The 19851-nt window shown below is 41.1% G+C and overlaps 1 protein-coding gene across 3 annotated transcripts in view; it reads right to left on the reverse strand.

Moving 5' to 3' along the window:
• PLXNB2 (plexin B2) overlaps positions 1-19851 on the reverse strand; it is a 323100-nt gene that overhangs the window by 222621 nt on the left and 80628 nt on the right. The window contains exon 1 of one of the 3 annotated variants that reach the window (XM_073619758.1): positions 449-729. The exons of the other annotated variants lie outside the window; for them this stretch is intronic. The gene's annotated coding sequence lies outside the window, so the exon portion shown is untranslated. Of the gene's footprint in view, positions 1-448; positions 730-19851 lie in introns of those variants that run through there. 3 annotated transcript variants of the gene reach the window in all.

Here is a 19851-nt window from a genome sequence, read left to right on the forward strand (position 1 = left end):
GAAGACATTGCCATCTTTAAGTAAAGGTCACTTGTTTACAACACTGGTAAATATCAGATCATTTAATGTTATCATATCAAATTCAATTATGTCCGACATAACATGCAGTTCAGCTAAACAGTGAGCAAGAAAAACCACCTTAAAGTTCCCATGTTATTCTGTCCACTCTGCATGGCTGACCAGAGCTGCTCATGTGATCATTATTAACAGCATTTCGCAACAGTATAAAGAGAAACAGAATATTTTCCCTTGACTTCCCACCCTGCGGCATGTGCTCCAGGCATGAATTCAGAAGCACAGAGCACAGCCTAGTTTGTGTAAAGTCCCTGGCAGCCAACACTGAGAAAAAAACTTCATTCACAATGCAAGATACTCCCAGCCAGCACAACATTGTGTTACTCCTAATTAAAGCACACATATGAACACCACGATCCTATAAAGCACATACCTTTGTGTGTAGATCCATGATTACCCTGGGCTATAAGAATAGTAGGAAGGAACAGCGTTGCAACAAAGCTGACATCTCGAAAGCAGGAAAAGTCATGAAGGTTTTTGGAGAAGCCAAGAAGTGGGTTTTGTGGGAAAACCAGAGATAGGAGGAAGGCAAAAGGGCAGACAAATCCAAATCGCGGTCTCCACAATGTGAACCAGATGTGTCACAACAAGTTTTGGGTGGAGAATGAGCTCACAATGCGGAGGAGACTTGTGTGGAGTACACTGGAGCAGACTGCAGGAAGGACTTTCACACTTCCCAAGTTTCAATACTTCTGGGAACCAATAAGCAGCAAAACAACCCGATGACTAAGTCAAGTCATTAACCCATTCAAGCTGTGCTCCAGGCAGAGTACATAAGACGCTTGACAAGAAAACACAGATAACAGGATTCTGGTTACAATCACGTCTAATGGAGGAATAGCAGAATGTTGTCTTCCATTTAGGAAACCAATGACATATCCTAAACTTTTAACGAAAAATAAAAAACCAAAATACAAAATCTAGAAAAATCACCAACAAACAACCTGATTCTAAAACACAAAGCCTGGATTCCCACTCATTATGTTGTGCACAGTGTTGTGTCAAGTCAGTCCATTCATATTGATATCATTGCACAGAAATACCGCTAACAAAGCTGTACTTTTCCTTCAATGCAGCGCACATAGTTCACAACTAATCATTGTGGCATGCTAAAACATATGTATTCAGGTAATGTGATACGAGCATTAATAAATAAACATACATTAAAAAAAAAGGAGACATCTCCGTTTTGCCACTGTGACATTAAAGTAGAACTAAAAAGGCAAAACTTTTTTTTCTTCTATCTTGGATACAGTGGAGGATTAAAAACCTTGCCAGGCTTTCATTGCTATCCATTCCTATTCCATTGGAGAGATTTCCCTCCATTTCCTGTCCCATTGCCAAAACAGGAAGTGAGGAAATGCCTTCAAAGTGAGAGAATCTCTAGTTGTCACCAGAGCTGGTGTCCCCAGTGGAAGATTTATCCTCCAATACGGTTTTGAGGACAATCCAAAATTTGGGATTTTAACATTAATTTTCATAATGGTAAACAGGACAAATTGAGGGTGAATCTACCTAACAGGGATACAGACAGCAATAAGGCCAAGCTGGAAAAGGCATTACTATGGCCTGTGCAGAAGGACCTACTCCAAATGGATTGTGCCCATGCCTAGCAGTCGATCTCTTGGCCTGAATGCTGTTATATGATGAGGGGAGTGACATTACCACTTCCCCAGATTGCCAACAGCACCAGCTGGGGAGTCTCTGGCTTAAATCATTTCTGAGTCTATGACCAGGAACAGACATGCTGCTACTGAAGTCCGAGCCCTTGCATACTTGTTCAGGGTCAGTGATCCAGAAAATATGGCCAGCAATGTGTCAACCTACTAGCCAGGCAGCATTTTCAGGAAGACATCAGCAGTAGCAGCCCCTTTGTCTCGCAAAGCATAGTCTACCTTTACGTAGATGACAGAATTTATTTTTTTTTAGGCCCCATGTACACTGCTGCTGGTAAACGGACGTTCAGAGGCAGTTGGCTACTTTTTTCAGCTGCCCCTGAACTCATCCAATATTATCTTATGTGTACATGTACACAGGTTCGTTTAATGTCGTTTTTAGGCAGTTGAGTTTAGAGGCCTTTTTTGGAAAGTAAAAAAATTAGTTCAGACTCTGAGTTTAGAGGCATTTCAAACGCCAAACGCTTCTAAGCCCTCATGCACACAGGCTGTTAAAAAAACGTTATGAAAACGCCAGTATCTTTGCAGTGAATTTTTTTTTACTTTTTTCAGCTTTTTTCAGCGTTTTTGCAATAGCGTTTTTTAGCGTTTTTGAGCGTTTTTCCGCGTTAGCGTTTTGAGCGTTTGAGCGTTTTTGAGCGTTTTTCAGTGTTAGAACGTTTTTACAGCTGAAAAACGTCTTTCAGAACGCACTGGTCCTGGGTTTTTTTTTACAGCTTAAAAACGCTTATGCCACTTGCAGCTCAAAAACGCCTAGGTGGGCATGAAGCCATAGACTAACATAGACAGGCCTTTTTAAGCTGCAAAAAAAGCTCAAAAAAGCAGCTGTAAAAACGTCCATGTGCATGAGGACTTAAAGCGGCTAAACCTGATAACCCATGTTTAGCCATGTTTCCTTTACAGGCGTTTTTCATTTTTGGCTATTTCGGGAAAAAAAATGTTTTTTCAAACGCGGCATGTAAACACAGCAAAACGGACGTTTTAAACGTGGGTTACTATCTGTCAAGTTAAATCATTCATGGAGAGGTTGTAAAAACGTCCTATGTACATGAAGCCTTACGCGATTTGTTATTTTTTTTTTGAGTTGTAGCAATACAAAATCAAATAAAAGTCAATAGCCACAAGACACTCGTGTTACAATCCTGGACCATCCTACCACAAAGAACACGGCTATTAAAAGTGTCCACTCTGACTTAACGGTTATGTAGAGAGTAAGCAATTTAAATGCTAAATTACAGGTCAAATACCAAAAAGTCTGATTCTAGCACATTCTTCCACCCCACGCATTACAAACACTTCATCCATTTGGCCATCCACTGCAATTAAATTGTGACCTTCAGTAGAAGTACATTTCACATAAAATATTCTTGTGACTTTAGTCCTGACATGAGATCCAACATTGAAGAACAACCCTGAACTAACTTCAGAACTATGGGACTCAATGATGGACACAAAATACCTCCTTCTGAGCCTCTGCCTGTTTCCAAATGTGTATGCATGAAGATTTTACCATCCAGACTCAGGGGTCATGCACACTGCAGTTCAAAAAAAAAAAAAAAGCTGCCTTTACAGGCATTTGATCTTTTATTTTAGCTTGAAGCAGCTTGTGCTTTTTTGCACGCTTTTATTGTGCTGCTTTGAGCTTTTTCATATTTCTTTAAGCATCTTTGTGCGTTTTTGGGCACTTAGGTGTCTTTTTTGCTCGAAAGCTTCTCTCAAAAACTCAAGTTGGGGGGGGTTCTGCCCGTAAGAGCATATGCCGGTGAAATCCTGAAAAAGCCATAGCATGCATGGACACATTGGCTAACATGAAGGGCAGTTGCCAGGCAGAAAAAATGAAAGCTCAAAAAATCTCAAAAGCCTGTAGGAGCCGCTTCTTTGAGATGCAGTGTGCATGAGCCCATACATGTATTTTTAAGTACCAAGATACATTGTTATAGGCAGTAACCTATGGGCACTTGGGTGGCTGCCCGAGGCCAACAGTGAGTAAATAACAGAAAAAAATGTCCAAATCACTGATTACTTGGGATTCTAACACTGAGTCACTTCTAGCGACCACTTTTAGATTATTTAACCTTTAAAAATCCTACACTGTATGAAAGGGGTGTATATTCAGACCAATATGCCTTACAAATTGCATTCAATATGTGTCTGATCTATATGGACTGCAAAATGGTGCTCAAGAAGCTAATAGAATATCATGGATTCCTGACAATCAACTGGATAAGGCGAGAGGGGGGATGGGAGAGGGGAAGAGAGATGGGAGTGGGGGATGGAAGAAAATAGAGAGATGGGGGGAATGAGGCAGACAGAGAGGGCATCGGGGAGATAGGGAGGGGATGAGAGGGAATGAAGAGGGAGATAGAGAGGAAATGAGAAGGCAGGAGAAGGAGAAAGATAGAGCGAGGAAGAGATGGAGAGGGGAAGAGACGATTTAGTGTTTTGGTTTAATGTATATTGTCCCGTTGGTAAGATTTAAAGCAGTTACCATGTTTCCTGTCACTTTAAATAGTTTATTTAGACCAAGTTGGTTCAAAGTATTTTGTTCACCAAGTGCTGCAGTGCCTCCAAGCACTGTATGAACTGTATTGTAGCTTTAGCTACGGTACACCAGGGCTCGACAAACTCCAGGCTCCAGGTCACATTGAGGCCTAGAACTTATAGGCTGGCTCCTGGGCTAGACTGCGGCAGGTGTCTTGTCCCCATGTGCAACCCCCTCCCCTGCGTGGGTGGACTAACTACAATGTTGCACCAGTCAGGAGTTGAGGTTGCGGCTTGCTGGAGGGAGAAGCAGCGCTTGCTCTGTTGACTAAGGGCATTGCCCTTACATTGCTTACACTGGCAGGGGAACTGGCGCCCTCTTCTGGTGGCCAGGAGTGCTACAAGCAGTCACCAACAGCCCTGAGGGCTTCCCCTGCCTGCTCTCACTGCCGACAGCTGGGTAGAGATTGAAGGTGTTGCAGGCTTGATCTGGTGCCCTTTCCATAATGGTGAGAGGACGGAGTGTGAGGCAGCTGGTTGAAAGGGCTTCAGTTGCATTTACACACCCCCTCCCCCACAAAAGATGGAAACGTCTTCAGTTTTGCACTTTCCCCCTGTCATGCCACAGTCACACAGCCAAAGGCGGCTTTCACATGGGCTGCCCGATCAGGTGATATATGTGTATTTGGAGGGCGTGTGTTTTTCTGTGTTGGTTGAACTGGATAGACTTGCAGAAAAACATTAGTATTTTATAGAACCCTTCAAGTAATCCTTTTAAGCTGGCCGAGCGTCCAACTTCTATTGAATGGACATGCTGGAAAAACATGGCATCGAATCAGCGCTCTCATACAATGGCTACAAGCGCTGACCGATGTGTTCTGGCAGGGGTCTGGTTGTTGGAGGGGCAATCCCCCTACCATAACACAATAGCGGGAAGATCGCTGTACTAACATTGCATAGTTAGTACAACGAGCTCCTCAGTTTGTTGGGTTTTTTTCTTCCCCATTCAGCCCAATGGGTAGAGCGGAAAAAAAAAAAAAAAAACCTCTCAGTGTGTAGCAGGCTTTAGAGTGCTCCTTTAACAAATGTAAAAAAAAAAAAATGAATAAGTCCGGCCTTACTGTGACTTGTCAGATAAGCAGTCTTTATATATGAATCTTTTCTTAAATGTCATATACTACAGAGATGAGATCTCGAATGGTGCTCAGGGCAGAGTAATCCACAAATATTACACATAACACAGCATCTCAAAAATAACGGAGTCACTGGGTACTGATCATTTATTTGTTTAATGGGAATACATTAGGCATTCACTTCAGTGCCAATTAGAACATTTTCAGGAGCCAAATGATAAGAATGCACAGTTAATCTACCATGCTAACAAGACTAGAGTTATGAAGAAATTGTTCTGTAGGGAAAATTCAGTTTCAAATATGCTTGTATTGTGCAAAACAAGGCAGCGGCCAGATGGAAAAAAAGGAAGATACATTTATATCTAGCATTCATTTATTAGATATGCTTCCATCCTGTAAAAAATATGTACACATCAAAAAATCAAAGCAGCCATTTTTAGTGTTGGCATCTTAATGCTGCTTTGTTTTTGTTTTTTTATTGCCACTGAAACATCAAATACTTTTAGTGAGGATAATTGAATTCAAAAGTAGAAGAAAAGGTTAAACTTTTTTTTTTCTTAAATAAGCAGGTTAGAACATACTCCCCTTTTCCTTTCACGGTCGATCCATTCAGATGCCAAGAGTAAAGAAAATACCTGGAACTTCCGGGTATGAATGGGCATATGAGTGCTGGTGATTGGCTCAGCGCTGCCGTATGAACACATAACCCAATTATGTCCTTCTTTTCCATAGTGGGGAAGAATTACAAAAGTAAAAAAAAAAGAAGAAGAAGAAGAAGAAAAGTGAGCAGGCAGGCAGTGTCTCGACGTTAGACACAGTGGTGAAGATACATCCCTCATCTGTCTCCAATGTGTTCCAGGAACTCCGCTGCTATACTCACTACAAACAGCTGCTTTTTTCACAGAATATACAGAAATCTAAACACCACTGTTGTATATGCTATGTTTCCCTATACATACAGAAATCATTCCTTTACCTACAGGAGGAGTTGGCTTCACCCAGACAATAATTTTATAGATACCTAAAGCTGCAACGTGCTATACAGGCTCAGGCTAGACTTTCCACTCACCCTAGTTGCTTCACTTTACTTTAGTAAGGTGACAAAAAAAAAAAAAAAAAAAGATTTAAGATTTCTAGGATCTATTCGACATTAGCCTCTACTATACAGGACCCAACCAGGTTGCCATGTAGGAGCAAGTGGGAGCAAGACATAGGAAATTTGGGGGGGGAGGTGTGGAAAATGTGCGTGGAATTCATTCCCCTTAGCTCAGTTTCACCAGGTCACAGTGATTTCTGTTACATACAGCTTACCGTACGCCAGTACAGCTATTTAGATGAGGCAGACATGATCCTCCCCAATGCCCTAAATGTAGGGGACAGGAAGGCAACTTAGTTCATTTGCTATGGAGATGCCCGAAACACTTCCAGTATTGGAAAGAGGTTACTAATACAATATCTTCTGTGTTTACACTAAGAGCCAGTTCACATAGGGGCAACACGACTTGCAGTCTGACTCTGTGAGGCAACCTGCACACGACTTCAGCGGCGACTTGCAAAACGACTTCTGTATAGAAGTCAATGCAAGTCACCTGAAGTCGCCCCCAAAGTAGTACAGGAACCTTTTTCTAAGTCGGAGCGACTTGAGTCACTCCTATTAGAACAGTTCCATTGTACAGAACGGAACGCGACTTGTCAGGCGGCTAAGCCGCCTGACAAGTCGCCCCTGTATGAACTGGCTCCTAAAGTTCCATTGGATCCAACTATATGTCTATTGGATGCCGTTAAAGAGGATTTTTTCCCTTCACCGCTTCACATAACCATAATCCAACTATTGTACATTGCTCGCAAACAAAAATTTCTTGATTTTGGTTGTCCCCTCATGTCTCTACGACAAAACATTGGATTGATCAGGTTGATGCTATTCTGATCTGGGAAAAACTAACGTATCAACACAGAAATGCACATTGCAAATTCCATTCTCTATGGCAAGCTTGGCTTGAGACCCGGGACTTGCCCCTCCCCCAATTGGTTCTGGACCGATTGTTACAGATGTGATTAATAGATATTTAATTTATGTACTTATATCCCATTTTCAAGATGTTAAGAAGCAAACGGCATACATTTTTGATGATTTTATGCTGTGCCTCGAGTGAGAATTGTCAACTTTGAATTACTATGGTATAACAGGTGATTGGGATGTAAACAGCTTAATGATAGAGCTTTCAAGGTCTCTCGTTTTCCTTTTGTTTTCCATTTTGTTTTTCCTTTTTATTGTTGTATTATATTTTATTAGATAATGTTTCATGTCAATGCTACCTTACCAAAATACTTTACTGTACCTTGACATTTTGCATTTATATCTCTATTATGCAATCTGAGAAGACTTAATAGTATGGTTTTCTTTCTTTATTGCAGAATATTGCACTGTAAGCTTTTTTTACTTGTTGGAGGTGGCTCAATAAAATTTTTAATCAAAAAAGGACACTGAAATACTATGCATCAGCTCAGAGACCTGCAACTCAAAGCAGGAACAACAGATGGACAAACCAACCCTGCCAGCATGGAGCTAATTCTGTGATTGGTGTTGTCAGAATGAAACAGCAAAGAGGAAAATTGCAGGATCACCAGGTATTTCAGTGCAAATGAAGATCTCCACAAAGAACACCAACAAAAGTGACGACACTGACATATATATGCAACGGGAATCTTTGTGCAACATACACTCCAAACTGAAACTAAAGCTACAATTTAAAAAACTGCATACAGGCAAGTCTTTACTGCAGACGAGACCTGTTAGGTCTCATTTGCAATAAGACAGTCTTATATTGAGTAAGCATCCACAGCACACTGCAGGTGTTCCGGAATGATTGGGGGGGGGGGGGGTGAGTTGGACAACAGCTGGAAGGGGTTCTATGGTCACATCACTGGGGGCAAGCATCTTGCAAAGCTCAGCTTTGAATTAAGAGGCATTTGTATAAAGCAGTAGATGCAACTTTGACCAAACATTTACTAGTAGTGAAGTAATCAGCGTCACCCAAGACACATGCACCTGGAAGATTTACCTGTAGAGAATGTTTGGTGAAAGCTACCAACTTCAAGTAAAAATGTAGGATGGCTCACAAACCCCACTGGCTTATAACCTTCTGTCGAATATTTTTTTAGCAAGTCATGTTAAGAGAAGGTGGTGCCCTGGGACATTTGGCATGTACCACATTCAAACTTTTATTTATTTTTTTTTTTTTAAATGCTTTAAAGAACTCCAGGTGTGAATATTTTATACATGGTCCAGCTCGGACCAGTGTAACTATACTGATACCATGCCTGGCCAATGCCCCTGGAAGCTGAGAATCACTAAAGTAGACATCGATACTGCAGTGATCTCCACTCGATTCCATGCCCTGTGCTGAATGGCTACCCTGCTGCATTCTGAACACAGCGGGCCAGCTATTTGGGGTGCCATTTAGAGAATGCTTTAGAGAATAAATGCAAAGAGCTCCCTGATTGGATGATGTGGAGAGTGTGAAGTCACCTCCCCATCTCTTTACCTCGTCCAGAGAATGCTTTTCATTTATCCAGAAAATGCAAAGTATTCTCTGAATGGTGCTCATACGGACCTCCTGTGTTCAGGACGTAGCAGGACAACCGCTCATCAGGAGACCCAGAAGCAAGGCGAGAACACTGGATTAGCGATTTCCAGCTTCCAGGGGCATCAGCCAGGTATGGCATAAGCATAGTTACACTGGTTCAAGCTGGATCAATGTAACTATGAATAAACTATCCATACCTGGAATGCTTCTTTAATATAACGAAGATGCTGATGTTTGGATTACCATGCATTAGCTAAAGTCCTAAGTACATTTATAGTAATGCATGTTGTTAAGCCTGTGTGACGTGCTATAAACAAACACAGATGTCCAGACTTGAAAACAACTGTGTATGTCATTCCTAATTGCTGTAAGCAGGAAACTTCTGTACAAATAAATCGCTACCTAAAGTCATTAGATAAAAAAGCCACTGTAGAAAATGAATCCCTTTACATATTGTACAAGTCTTTTTTCACCCAATGGGGCTCAATCATCCTGTTGTGCCGAATTCATACACATTATGCCATGGATTCATGGGCTGCCTAAAGCTAGCAGCATGTACTATTTCTGGCGGCACAATATACATTCCTGACATGCTGCCCATTTCCCTACAACACGTGCTTCGGTAGTTTGGCACCATTTAGTTCTTTGCGCTGCATCAACGCATGTTTCTTTGGTTGTATTAAGGAAACCCATTCAAAATTAATGGGCTGGTAATGCACCTCCAACATGCCTAAAATAGAGCAGGACATATTTTTCTTTTTTGTAATGCAATACACTACTGTTCATTTCAGTGTGTAACACAGGTGTGGTGCCTTATGCCGCGTACACACGATCGGACATTCCGACAACAAAATCCTGGATTTATTTCCGATGGATGTTGGCTCAAACTTGTCTTGCATACACACGGTCACACAAATGTTGTCGGAAATTCCGAACGTCAAGAACGTGGTGACGTACAACACGTACGATGAGCCTAGAAAAATGAAGTTCAATAGCCAGTGAGGCTCTTCTGCTTGATTTCGAACATGTGTGGAATTTTGTGCGTCGGAATTGTGTAAACATGATTGGAATTTCGGATTTTGCTGTCGGAAAAATTGAGATCCAGCTCTCAAATTTTTGTTGTCAGAAATTCTGACAACAAATGTCCGATGGAGCCTACACACGGTCAGAATTTCCAATAAGCTCACATCAAACATTTGTTGTTGGAAATTCTGAGCGTGTGTATGCAGCATTAGTGTGTTGGAGTACCATTCAAAATGAATGGCAACACAGCAACAAACTATGTATGGTAACGCATGGGTAACTGCGGTGCAAATCTGACCTCAATCTCTTTACAACTACGGAAGGCTCCTTCAACAGCTCACAGTCTGAACCAGGCACTAGCCAATTAAGGTTTCATTTTAGTAGGAGATGCTGATGTACATACCCCACAGTACTGGGGGTGCATAAACAGCAGCATCTACACTAAGGTCGGCCATATGCGTTTCCTGCTGAACCTGCCGAGATTCAAACAGTTAATGGGCAGGTTGAATGTACCAAGTTGATTGATCGATCAAAATGTATACTTTTAAACTTAATTGTTAAGTGTGGTGGTGTGCTATGGTATATGCATAGATCCGTTACCAAAAATGAGGTTCCAATCACTCCAGTTAAAAAGGCAACTCTACCATACAGGTTCATAGTTACTCATTTTAGGTGATTTCCATATGAATAAATGGAGAGATAGGTAGCAAAAAGCAGGATCAGCATTTGCCTTGGCAGTGCTGAGGTCTCCCTAATGGGCTTCCAAACAAATGAGTAGACTTGATGGGGGAAGCCTCTACTCTCAACTAGATAAATCTATTCTTGATGGATATAAAATATTTAATACCTGTAACACAATATTTACTCATTACATTTCAAATGTTGATTCTGCACATCATCCGTTTAAGACCACTGGTCATTTCTAGAACACTTGGTAATTGCAATTAAATAGAACAGCAATTTTAGCAGATAATTGCAAAAAGTTATTTAACTAAAATACATGCTTTTAATTTATTCTGGCTCTAATCAGTTCCACCAGTCACATGTTCAGACAAAAATCTTTCAATGTCACATTTAGAATGACAGTAGTGTTTTTTTTTTCATAAAATTATTCTTTTTTTGCTTAATTTTCCCCAAATTTACATATCTTTGCAGTGCATTTCATGTGCCAGATGTCAGCTTTGTAACACTGCAAGCGTAAATTCTATTTACATATTTTTAAAACTGGCTCTGCATTCACTGATCCCTTGACACAATGTTATTAAGCAGCACAATGTGTGGTGACTCCATTTACATGAATTCAGGCCGGCAATTCAATATTTCCAGTAGGAGATGTATTTACCCACAGGTGTCACCAATTGTCTGCCTCCGATGTGTCTCTCCTTGTCATCTCTCCACCAGAACCATTATTCCACACAATATCTATTGAAATTGTATATCAATGAAATGCATATAAATACGACGAGAGAAAGATATTACGTCTAGAAAACCTGTCTAAGAAACACTGTAGAAATTGTGTTGTGCAAAATGAATATAAATGAAGATATTTCACTAACTGCAGCAAGGCATTCATCCTATATACTGTCAAAGCAGTAACTGCTGGGGGTCAGAACTATACTCTACTAGAATACTGCAGCTAAATTTTTCCATCATCCTGGATGATTGATGATCTCACTTTTAGTCCATCCAGTTCTGGTTATCACTTAAATAAAACTATAAAAGAGATACCTGGATGAACCTTTATAAACCGAGAACATTCGTGGGCTGCACGCTACTTCAGTGAAATACCCCACTCCGTGGACCCCAATCACTGTCATATTAGCTTGTGCCTGCTTTCTCATTTCTGAATAGCAAACAGCGTGTTAGAGCATAATAATGTGAAAAAAAACCTTGGTCTGGCACTTCTTCATTTTTAGACACGTGTAGAACGTTATTACATCAATGACTGTCTGTCAGAGCAAATCTGTATGGCAAAGCATATCTGATAACACTGGAAGGCATATGCCCCTGAGAGAACCGTATGGGATTATATGCATGAATTGCTAATTACATGTTAATTATTTCTTTGCAGTTCTTGCTTTTTGACTTGAGCACTGAGCATATGAAATACATTGGTAGGTAAATGCAAAATAATTAAAAACAAGACAGAAATTGGCACTACGAAGCAGCCCTGGCATGTAAAGGACACCTGTCTACATCCGTATAGGGGATCAAACTTCATTAGGCTCATAAAAGCATTAACATTTTTTAAGCTGGTCATACATGAACTGAATTTCAGCAGATTCATCAGAAATTTGGTACATGGGTGTCAGATATTTGTTGAACAGTGTTTACATAGAGTCAGATGCATGCCGTATTTAGGCTGGCGGGCTCAGGGTCAGCTGTCAAAATACAATAGCCACAACAAGAGATTCGTCCATCTGCGCTGTATAGTGTGGATGGAGGCATCTGTAGTTTAAAAGTCTATGTGTGTATGGCAGGCTTTAGTACATTGTACACTATAAAAGGCCAGAGAGATGAAGCACTGTCTGCTCTCCCTGAAGAACAGGCTATGGAATTTTCATTAGGTATAGTGACCTTAGAATGAACTTGTCTTATACCCAAGTAAGGCAAAGTAAACGATTCACTTTAAGGAACCCCTATTCAGAAGTAAATACTTACATATCTAAGCTGCAAATCTCTCCAGCTAGGAGGTACACATGGTAAAGATTCGCCCCAACCTAGGGTGTCAGTACTTGGCAAATAAACAACAACCACAGCTCTCATATGGAGGGAGTCTTATATACTTCCATGCCAAGAAGTACCAAGGATTTTTTTCACTCCAAGCAGTAGAATGGAGTGCTAAAGGAACAAATGAAAAGTATGCATTTCTGAGGAGAGGGGCAAGAAAAGGGGATAGGGCTGCATTGGCAACAGCTTGTCCTAATCTTTTCCTGCTGTGACGAGTGGTCACCACTGCAGTTTGTCCTAATCTTAGTGGTCACCACTGCAGTTTGTCCTAATCTTTTCCTGCTGTGACGAGTGGTCACCACTGCAGTTTGTCCTAATCTTAGTGGTCACCACTGCAGTTTGTCCTAATCTTTTCCTGCTGTGGCGAGTGGTCACCACTGCAGTTTGTCCTAATCTTTTCCTACTGTGACAAGTGGTCACCACTGCAGTTTGTCCTAATCTTTTCCTACTGTGATGAGTGGTCACCACTGCAGTTTGTCCTAATCTTTTCCTGCTGTGGCGAGTGGTCACCACTGCAGTTTGTCCTAATCTTTTCCTGCTGTGACGAGTGGTCACCACTGCAGTTTGTCCTAATCTTTTCCTACTGTGACGAGTGGTCACCACTGCAGTTTGTCCTAATCTTTTCCTGCTGTGACGAGTGGTCACCACTGCAGTTTGTCCTAATCTTTTCCTGCTGTGACGAGTGGTCACCACTGCAGTTTGTCCTAATATTTTCCTGCTGTGACGAGTGGTCACCACTGCAGTTTGCATATGCAGTGTAACCATTCTAATGCCCACCACATTTCCCAGTTTTCTTCAAGCAGTGCTTACTGCAGTACAGCAAAAAGTTTATCATTAAATTGACACTAAACTCTGGGGTTTTAAAAAAATCTTTTCAAATATGTATTCCAAACTCAAAAAGTACCTCCTTTTGCTCTCGGCCACCTCCAAAACTCCAAATTCTTTTTTTTGTTGCTTTAAATTCCTGTTAGAGGGTGGCTCCATTCATTCCCCATGGTCCCAATGTATGTAGGCAAGTAGCCATCTTCTTGTTCTTTCCAAGATGGACTTTGGGATTTGTACATATGTCAATTAAAAAATCAAAATGTGCACTACTTGTGCCAAACTAATGGAAGTGAGGGGAAAAATATACAGGTTTGGGAGCTCACAGAGAGTTTGGGAGAATAAAGATAATTTTTAGTGTCACTTTAAGGCATTAGCACTAATTATTTAGCTTAGGTCTAATTAGAATCTGGGTAAAACAACCCCATATTCCAAGGGTGGAAGGGAGGCGAGGAAAGAGGGAGATGTATAGCGGACCTCCTTTTAAATAGGCATGCTTGCCAATCCCACTGAGAGCTGCCCTGGTCATGTACTAATACAGTACATGCTTCACTTCCCATTCAATTCCACATCTCCCTCTTTCCTCTCCTCCCTTCCCACCTTGGAATATGGGGTTGTTTCCTTTAACCAATCAATGGGTTTGGGTATAGAATATAAAGCCATTCAGAGTGGGCTTCATTTGTGCCCCATTGTGTGGGCTCTTCCATCCTGGGCTGCTTTCATATTCCACCCCTCCCTTTCTTTGGATGCAGAGCTAAGTCATTTATTTATTTTATTTCAGGTACTTTTACAGTATCTCACAAATACTGTCCGGGGATTTCTAAGCCCCGGAGCCATGAGGCGGCTATACCGGGGCTCAGAACGGGCAATCGCCGCCATGCAGGTCAGCGGGACAGAGGGTCCTGTGTAAGTTCACCTTACAGATCTTTCTGTAAAAGGTGAACTTACCTTTTAAAGTCCCATGTATTATTCTTTTTTTAAATAAATATATTTAATTTTCATCCAAAGATTGCAGTAAATAAAGTTTTTTATATTTCAGCTTCCAAAATGTATATTGTATTGAAGATTTATTTTTAAGAAATGCAATTTTGTACATTTCAACTCTTAGCAGGCCTAGACAGCACAAACAAAATTTGTATTACCCTATGTAAATTGAGAATTAAAAGGGAAAAAAAACTTGAACAGCTGCCACACATCTGGTTTAGATAAGTTTTTCACAGTGCAGTATGCATTCCACCTTCATTCCGATCCATAGGAAGCTTACTTTAACAGAACCTGGAGTAAGAAAAATGCTTTAAAAATCCAGGGTATAAAATTTATGTCTGGACATTCCCAATGATTTTAAAAACAGATTACCGGTAATTCATAAAACCTAATCAATGGCACTGGTGATTAATTCCAAAAGGTAAATCACTAACTCAGATTTTACTATTCTATTAAAAAAAAATAAAAAACACCTTGGAATCTAAATGCCATTAGTATTCCCGTACACAAACTTATTGTGAGTTCAGAATATGCTAAATCTGGCAATATGCTTGCAGACTCTGGCACGCTTATCTGATTATTCTGGTTTCCTGGACTTGAGAACACAATAACTTGGTAACAGGAAATAATACAAAATAACTGAACCCAGATATAATCTGGTTTATGCCATCTTGCATTGCAAAAATGGGAGGTACTGATTAATATTGGTACGTTTGTGTATAAGCAAAGTTATGAAATAAAACCAGGTGACTGCTTAGAGCTCATGCACACTACATCTCAAAAGAAGCTCAAAAAAGCTGCTCCTACAGGCTTTTGAGCTCTCATTTTTTTGTCGGGAAACTCCCCTCCATGTTAGCCAATGTGTCCATGCACACTATGGCTTTTTCAGTCGTTTACAGGCATATGCTCTTACAGGCAGGAAAAAAAGCCCACCAAATTCACATTTTTGAGGAGCTTTCGAGCAGTAAAGAAACCTAAGTTCCCAAAAACACGCAAAAAAGCTTGAACGCACAAAAAAAAAAAGGGAAAAAAATTAGCTGAGGGGAGAGTTTTGTGAAAAAAAAGCTTTATACTGAAAAGAGCTCAATAAAAAATGTGCAAAAGATCACAAAAAAAACACACAAGCTTCTTCAATTTTTAAGCACAGAAATAAAAGCTTTTTTTTTAAGCTGCAGTGTGCATGAGCCCCTACAGTTACACACATCTATGCAGTGAATTAGTCCAAAGTATTTCCAAGTACATTTTAAATTCAGAAATACACCAAATAACAACTGATTCATAGTTAGAGGTCCTCCTACCATTGTAAGATCCATTAAGCTGATGGTTTCTAAATACATAATCATCAAGCTCAAAGGTTCCTACACATTGACTACACTATCTAGAAACCACTTGGCTCCTAATAGGAAGGCCACATCTAAGAACATTACTTTTTGTACTAAACAATCCATGTATCATTAATGAAAAAAGAGATAATGGTATCATATACCTGAGCACTGCATACAATGCAGTGGATGTGCATAAAGCAGTTTGGACTATCTTCTCTCCCAGATCATCAGTTAGGTGTACATAGCAAATATCTTCAAATATGCTCAACGCATGAAAGCCAGAAAAATCTAATTTTCTCCTATAGTACTAGCCCTTTTTAAAGCTGTACTCCTGGTAGATCTAAAATCCACAAATTAAGGGATAAGCTCACCTTTCCAAACATGTTGCACCCATATTTAGGGTGTACCATGTAACATACAGTATTTAGTGTCAGACCTCTCTCCCCCCATCCTTATGGCAGCGAGCCGGGTATCTTCACAATTCAAAGACAGCATGGCCGTGTGGGGCTCCGTCCACACAGCCGCGTCATTGCTTCACAGATCCCTGTGAATCAATGAACTACAAGTACCAACATCCTTTGTGGTTGTTGACTTGTAGTCCTCAATGAACTACCATGGCACTGTTGGGCTGTGGTAGTTGACTGATTCTTCCAGTCAGTGTAAAAGTTTACACTGACAGTCTGCAAGAGACGTCACCTGCATGGCATCAGCAATCTGCTGATCGCTAGTGCAATGCTGTCCAGGCTCCCAAAATAAAAAAGTAGTAAATGCCCATTTTTTTACCTGCAAAAAATTTGCATTTATTATTTTTTGTTTGAATTTGAATTGATATAGTAGAGCTCAAAGAGTGGAAGATGCAACACAAAAGGCCAGTGAGTTGTGCTGCTGTGCATGTGGATGAGGAGAGAGCAGAGTGACAGAGATGAGATCATCAGCAAAGTACTCCTCCTCTTAGGACTCATTCAGAGGAGCAGCCAGGAGGTGGTAAAAACAGCCAGTTGAGCCACTGTTTTACTGTGACAGAATAGTGGAAGTCAATAGCTCCTGTGTATCTTGCCCCAAGAAATGTTTCCTTTACCCAAAGGGAATGGTATAACCCTTACCCTTTTACTGCACATGCGCTGAATGTAGATACTGTCCAATTGGGGCAGAAATGATGCAATGGGCTGAGTGCTATGTCAGTGTTCTTCCCACCTAAACAAAGAGAACTGTGAAAACAAACGTAAAAAGTCTGCGAGCTGTGGGTGAGCTGGAAGTCACAAATGTCACTTTATCTCAATAATCAATGCCCCCATAACATTACAGCTTGTCTGCTTAAATAACACACGTGCTGTCCAAATTTATAATGGGAAAGTAAACCCTGTAATTTCGTTATCACCCTGTCAAACCAGTTAATGGTCATTATCAAGAGCAGATTCTTATGTTATCACGGAAGTTTAGACATCATTGGTACTTGTCAGTGGATAATGAAGAGGCTTAACACTGCAATTAAGTTGGTGTAAATTTGCAGTTGTAATGTAGTTTTCAGCTGCAACTCTCCACCACTAAACACTACATTAATATTTGCCTGCGCCCTGTGGTTCCAACAACCAACAAGAGTATTGTAATTTACCCTTCAACCCATTCTACTGTGAAGAAAGAAAAAAAAACAATATGTACAGATCTCAACAGACAAAGGAACTGAACAATACAGGAAGCCATTCGCAAGTATACATCCTGCGGACAAGAGATATTGCATTGCTGTACGGGCGCACAAAAAGCCACACAGATGTTTCTCGTCATCTGTGGAATCCAGCCTGTAGACAGGTTATATATACAATGCCATCAATATAGAATGTCACACTGCTTACAAAGCAATGTGAAGCCAAATGGTCTTGGATCACAACACAATAAAAAAAACTTTATCTTAACGTTGATCAGAATTTCACTCTAGGAACATGCTTTGTTCAGGGCAAAAATGCAGATCTGAGAGTGAAGAGATCGTTATAGTTTGGCCCAGACAAACAAGTTTAAAAGTGATAATTATATAATAATAAATAAATGCACCTCTTCTTTGCAGGTAAAAAATGTGCATTTATTATTATTATTTTTACACTGGAGCCTGTAAAGCACCCACAATCAGCAGATCACAGGTGCAATGCCAGAATGCTGCAACCGCTCAGTACACTGTCTGCTCGCATCTCCTGTACAGGCAGGCAGATAGTTACTGAACTGCAGGAAGATCAATGTACTATGAGAGCGCTCACCTGTGTCCCTACAGTTCATTGGCAGTGGCTGACCGTATTTGTAGTTCATTCATTCACATAACTCTGAAGGAATGATGCAGCCGTGTGGGCGGTGCAGGGAGAAGATCCCCCGTTTGCTGTCACAGGGAGGGGGGGGGGGGCGGAAGGAGCTGGAACATGTTACATGTTTCCCCAAAATACGGGTGGAACATGTTAACATGTTACAAAGGTGAGCTTAGCCTTTAACATGGGCATTCAATAAAAACTCACGAAGATTCGACTTGCAAGTAAGGATTTTGGATAATGCTGACCAAAATCAATTTACTAGAATAGAAAAAGCAAAGCCGGCCATATTCAGATTGAAATTTGGGCAGTTCCGAAAGGACTGGTTGAATTTCGATCCATGTATGGGCAAGCTGGTTGTACACAAGATGAACTATTGATCGATTTGTGTACAAGCATAATAGGCACCGCCAGCAATAGCAGCCACTGCTAATTAGTGTATTCTGACAGTGTATCCCCGCTGTCAGAATACAATAGCTCAGTGGGAGGGATTCTCCCATCCATATTGAATATGCGGATGGGGGAATTAAGTCATTTTCTTTTGTCCAATCCACTGGTTGAGAAAAAAAAACAGTTTACCACACGCATGGCCAGCCTAAAAAAACCTAATTTTCATCAATTTAGGCCAATATATATTTTTCTACATATTATTTGGAAAACAAAATTAGCAATGGGAATATATTGATTGGTTATCGCGTCTTCATACTGACAGGGAAAGGGTTAACACTAGGGGGCGATCAAGGGGTTAAGCGTATTCCCTGGGTGTGTTCTAACTGTAGGGGGGATGGGCTGCCAGGGACATGACAGAGATCGCTGTTCCTGATCACTGGGAACAGAAGATCTGAAGTGTCATCTGACAGAACGGGGATCTGCCTTGTTTACACTGGCACATCCCCGTTCTGCCTCTGTACACCGCAATCGCGGATCGCCAGTGGACATTATGTGTGCCCATTATCTCCCATGCATGGACCGCTGTACAGCTACGGAGGCTCGCGCAGGAGAGCCGAACTGCCGCTGTATAATGACGGTGGCTGGTCAGCAAGCAGTTAAAGGAGTTGAAAAGTCTCAAGGTTTTTCACCTTAATGCATTCTATGCACTGCAGCTGACCCCCAGAGCCCCCCTTTTTCTTACCTGAACCCAACTGTTCCAGTGACGAGAACGAGCCCAGCAGCTCCAGTCGCTGGCTCAGGTCCTCATTAGATAGGTAGCAGCGGGAGCTATTGGCTCCCGCTGCTGTCAATCAAATCCAGTTACACGGGAGCTGGGGCAGAGTCCCGCTGCCTGCGTCAAAAGCAGCAGGACTCGGAAGCGAGCCCGCATGAATGCCCCCATGGAATGCAGCTCTCCGTTGGGGCACTCAAAGAGGAGAAGCCAGAAGCACCGTCGTGGGACCCCAGAAGAGGATCAGGGCCGCTCTGTGCAAAACCCTTGCACAGAGCAGATAAGTAGGACATGTTTGTTATTTATTTTTTTTTAACGAACCTTTATAATCACTTTAACACTTTACATATTTTATCATTATGTTTTAGAATTCTGATTTCAGTGGACTTTGTGAATCCATCTAAGAGCCCAATACTGCCAATAAAGAATGGTACTTATCTGAACTGGTTCAATATGCTGGCAAATCTGGCAACCAAAGCTACAACAAGCAAAAACAGTTTTGGCAATCAAAACTTGGGGTTCACAGAAAGCTGGGCAAGCATTGTTTTTTATTCTAATTTCACAG

This window comes from Aquarana catesbeiana, linkage group LG03, assembly GCF_042186555.1.
Source record: "Aquarana catesbeiana isolate 2022-GZ linkage group LG03, ASM4218655v1, whole genome shotgun sequence".
NCBI lineage: Eukaryota > Metazoa > Chordata > Amphibia > Anura > Ranidae > Aquarana > Aquarana catesbeiana.